This window comes from Magallana gigas, chromosome 4, assembly GCF_963853765.1.
Source record: "Magallana gigas chromosome 4, xbMagGiga1.1, whole genome shotgun sequence".
In the NCBI taxonomy this organism is placed as follows: domain Eukaryota; kingdom Metazoa; phylum Mollusca; class Bivalvia; order Ostreida; family Ostreidae; genus Magallana; species Magallana gigas.
The window spans coordinates 2645374-2651065 of NC_088856.1; positions in this window are offsets into that span (position 1 = coordinate 2645374).

Consider the following 5692-nt stretch of genomic DNA (forward strand, 5'->3'; position numbering starts at 1 on the left):
AATGGTCAATAATAAATAGAGTTGGAATACACGCAACTCTATTTTTCCGGATATATCACGACTGTTTAGGCCTATATATGATATGATTTGACTCGGGGTCTCCTGGAGCAGGGGTTTATGACCCTTTTGGCCATCCTTGGGCATGGCAACAGTGAAATTGTGTTAAAATAAGTGCGTGACTGCAGACTCAATTTAATATTTAAAAAAATCTTTTAAAAAAACATGGAAGAGAGGGAGTCATGTCATTGGTGTCGACTCTACTTGCAAGCAGATCAGAGACACAAATAAAATGTTATTTGTGTCTCTGATGTAAGTTCTTGTTGAAAAAAGTTTGACTCCTGTTTATTTTTATAACATATGTTTACAGACACGTACGTAGCATATCGTTTTGAAACTTGGGGACCAGACATATCCAAAATTCTTGACAATTTAAAAAACCCACAACAAACAACAACAAACAAACAACAACCACCCAAAATCATGAAGATCATTATCCGGGGGGGGGGGGGGGGGGGGGGGGGGAGGTGGGGGAGGGGGGAGGGGTGTACTATGCTCCTGTAAAAAAAGGGGGAGAAATCATAATGATATATCACTTTTTAAACGGAGGCTGTTTAACAGCCTCCGTATATTGTGATTGTCTTGCCCGTGACGTCAAATAATCTAGCGGTTGGACAAAATAATGAATAATTATGAGATTCAATGAATAAACACGGTGTGCTTCTTTGTCTCTGTCGTATATCGTTCGCATATTATTTATTAATATCCCGCGGAGAAGTATCTCTGCAGCTGCCCCCCCCCCCCCCCCCCCCGCAAGTGATTTGGGAAGTCGGTGTATTTTACAAGCTGTTAAGAGTGTCACGCGTGAAAATAAATAGATAGAATTGAAAAAAAAATATATGATGCAAACAATAGCCATATTATATATCATTAAAACGGGTACCATATAACTGAACTTGAGTTCTCTACAAATTCAAAATAAATAGCAAAATTAAGTCCATGTGTTTATTGTGTCTACAGCATAGTCTTAACGAGAGAGAGATTTCTGTTGAGAAAAAAGAAGTATACGAATTAAACTTCACAAACACAGTATATCAATCTTTATATCAAACATCACAAACAGTGTATAATACTTCATTGTTAGGCATGCTTCCTTTCTCTTTACTTGAAATCAAACATCACAAACAGTGTAGAATACTTTATTGAGTATGCTTCCTTTCTCTTTATTTGAAATCAAACATCACAAACAGTGTAGAATACTTTATTGAGTATGCTTCCTTTCTCTTTATTTGAAATCAAACATCACAAACAGTGTAGAATATCTATACTTCATTGTTAGGCATGCTTCCTTTCTCCTTACTTGAAATCAAACATCACACACAGTGTAGAATACTTCATTGATAGGCATGCTTCCTTTCTCTTTACTTGAAATCAAACATCACCAACAGTGTAGAATACTTCATTGATAGGCATGCTTCCTTTCTCTTTACTTGAAATCAAACATCACACACAGTGTAGAATACTTCATTGTTAGGCATGCTTCCTTTCTCTTTACTTGAAATCAAACATCACAAACAGTGAAGAATACTTTATTGTTAGGCATACTTCTGTTCTCCTTACTTGAAATGAAAACTATTAGAACGAAACTTTTTTCCCTTATCTTGGAAAGAACACGTGGAGCATTTCGCGCGTCGATTTGATTAACAGGGGTAACACGTGGACTCGGAATGAAACTGCATGCTGGATTGAATCACAATGTACTATATTCTTTTGTGCTCTCTCTCTCTCTCTCTCTCTCTCTCTCTCTCTCTCTCTCTCTCTCTCTCTCTCATAACGATCATAATAAGAGAATATCTGGATCGACGACACCCATTAATCAAGAAACCACTTCTGCAAGATAGAAAAGGAGGGGGGGGGGGTGTTGTACAGTTAGACAAAGTAGTTTGCAAATTAGAGGTTATCTTTTGTCTTGAACAGGTGTAATACCATCTTAAATTGCCATAATACTAAACCTCTTCGCCAAGATTCTATAGTCTGTCCCAAGTTATTGCTTCCATCAATTTTTGATGATTTTCATTAAAAATACACATACCTGTGATAGAAATACAATTGAAATCGATGAAAGGGAATATATCCAAGATATCTTCATTGAACAATTATCCCTTTTCACTCATGAAATTTCACAGGAACGAAAACAATTTTCTTACGGAGATTTATAATGGGAAATGTTTACATCTTTTCTCCATTCGGAATACACTGGCTAGGAATACATCGCGCAATTTTTTAACGTTATCATCCGGGCTTATTAATGGCTGATGCAATGCAAAATCTCCGTAGACTTTCAATTTTGGGATGTGTATTGAAACCTGAAGCGGTAGAGGGGGCGTTTCAAAACAGAAAATCTGGACATTTTTCATATTAGTGGATGAACGTAGTTTGAGCACAAAGGTATTTACTATTATTGAAATATCAAGCAAAAAGTGGTGGAAGCAAAAACTCGGGACAGAGTATAACATGATAAGCGGTAAGCGTGCTGTTTTTCCTTAAATAAAAAAAATCATATCAATTTTCATTAGTTAAATTTCCTCCGAAATGATGCCTCTGTCTATCAGTACTTTCAGTACTTTGATTTATATTTAAAAACTGCGGCTACGTGCCTGCATACTGTGCATTTACATGTAGATCTATGTTGTAGATGTGTCTCAAAATAGTGTATACTACTCTTGTATATCAGTCGGCATGCGATCTATTTCTAAAACAAGAACACATCCATTCAGTCTATTATTAGAACTCCTGTGTCTATGGAGGCACATTGATGTTATATTTCGTAGAACATATGTTTCAATTCAAAACAGTATGTGTTGAATGCGTCACATGTGTATTTCTATATGCCAGTTCTAAGTTTGTTTTTACAGGTTTGTATGTATAATATAAAACAAAGTCTCTTTAAACGTGGGATAGGGGTAATAAATTTCAGTATCTTATAATAAATAAAATAAACTGTACACACAATACCGTGCCATCATATGTTACTAATAGTCACGTGTTTCTGATCGTATATTTAGGTCGCGTGAGTTTATCCTAAATTAATTATGTCTTTTTATACATACCTACTATCAAAGTTATGCTACGTGAAATGGTTAATTAAAAAATCACACAATTACTCAAGTGACTTATAAAAAAATTATGTAGTAATTTTAATTGAAGTTAATAAAATTGCCCATATGCTTAACTTTAATATGTCAGTATCTATAAATACTTAGGCCCTATCTTCCGTTCAAATAGACCTCTGAATTAGGAAGGGGTAATCGTAATCAGTAATCGTAATCAGCTGTAATCCATTATAGATTGCGGAGTAATCATAAGTAATCGGTAATCATTCATTTTTCGGATTACAAGTAATCGTAACTTAATAAATACTCTAAAAATAGGGTATGTAATCATGATTTATTATTGATTACTTTTATGATTAGAATGGTAAAACCAAAATGCTTGAAATCATAATTCATTAGAAATATTATAGGTGAATAAGGTTCAGTATCAGATACGGTTTCAGTAAGGAATGGGTAAGAAATAATCCTCGAAAAAAATGTGTTTTAGCAGGTAACATGATACAGGTGCGTTTCAAGTAAGTTTTGGTACTGTTCTAACAACAACAGTGAATTTTACTATACTTTCATGTAAAATACTGAAATCTGATTTGTTTAGACGCAGTTGATAATCTGTTCTATTACCCTTATAGTTAGCAACACACTTAGCAACGGGTAACAAAACGAATTCGTTACATGCGCGTAAATTATGCGCGTACGGTTCGCCGTAGATATATAGAGTGCAGTAAAATTTTATCTAAAATTAAGACATTCAGTATAATAAAACAAATAGTGCCTGTTTCGGATGGAAAAAGTTGAAATTGACACCACTCGAAAACCATTGTCAACCCCCGCTTTGCGTCGGTTGACAATGGTTTTCTCGGGGTGTCAATATATAAATAGTGCCTGTTTGGGAGGGTAAGAGTTGAAATTGACACCCCGAGAAAGCCATTTTCAACCGACGCGAAGCGGAGGTTGACAATGGTTTTCGAGGGATGTCAATTTTAACAGTTACCCTCCCAAACAGGCACTAATTATTTTATTATACTGAATGTCTTAATTTTAGAGAATATTTTACTGCTTTTACATAGAAATGACATGAATTCTACGGCGAACCGTACGCGCATAATTTACGCGCATGTAACAATTCGTTGTGTTACCCGTTGCCAAGTGTGTTGCTAACGCTGAGGGTAATAGATCGGATTATCAACTGCGTCTAAGCCAATCAGATTTCAGTATTTAACATGAAAGTATAATAATTTCAAATGTTACCCTCCCAAACAGGCACTATTTATATAATATCAAAGCACGCCTAGTCAATCATATGATTGATTGTAGTAAAAATTCTAATGATCTTATAGACCAATTTGTTATCTAAAAAGTTGTTAACACAAACAAGTACATGTAAACAGTTTTTATTTTAACACTTATGATTTAAAATGGTGTCTTATTTGATTGATTAATTAAAATATATGCATATTTCCAAGTGCGTACAGCGTACATTTCCTCAAAGCTTCATTTTATCATAACCTCAGAAAAGCAAAATGGCGGCCAATGCTAACCAAACAAAGTGATAATCGTTCAAGAAATAAAATTATCTTGAAAAAAATTCGGAATATTTTGTATTCATTTTTTGTGTTTAATTCTTTAATTTGATGTCAAAGCCATGTTTTAAAAAGGTGCAAAAGCACGATATTTTACAGGAATGTCCAAAGGTTCTACAGAGAGAAACAATACTGTATCTTTATTTATAAGATGATAAAATAGAAAATTATGCATTCTATATGAAGATGAGATATGATTCTTTGAACTTTTACTTTTAAAAGCTTAAATGATAACAGTGCGTTCATATATGAAATATGTACGTGAGTCTGTAATGTTCTCTTCCTGGTTCCAATGTCTTTAAATGGTCGCCAACTTTCCTCGGATGTTTCGACCCTAGACCATGATATCCTCCAGTTCGTGTACGTGCAATGGTGGTTAACCACTTTATTGTCATAATGTAAATTTTGAATACATTGGGTTGGTGTAAATTCATTTTTTCTGATACATGTATATGACAATATCCGTGTTGGTTTCACTCTTTTCTTCTCGTCTGTGCCATACCCAGCAGGACGACTTCTCCACTGCCTGTACTTGTTGTCGTACTGCAGAACCACGCACTGTCGACATCATCTTCAACGTCCGAAACAGCTTTCACATCGATTGGGCTGAAAAAACCCAACCTCGAGAGGAAACAACAAGACCTTTCAACTCTTTTCCTTGCAGTCTGCGATTCAGGCTCTTTCTCTGGTGCACCTCTTCGCAGCCACCTTCCATGATATTGTCAGCTCTATGGTAACTACCGTTTTGCCTAGCTGTTTAGACGTCTGGTCGCATATTTAATTCAATGATGTCTGAAAATATACGCTACATGTCAAGATCCATCCTAAGGTCCCAGTCTCGCCCTCCCGTGTCGAACACTGATGGGATGTACTTTTTATTTTCTGGTTTCACATCCTTCTCGATATCTCGGATACCACCTGCCGTCTTACAGCTGTTCCTCTTTCTTGGTCCATCCTTCTCCACCACGTCCGTTAGCTCTCTCAAGAATGTTCCATATCTCC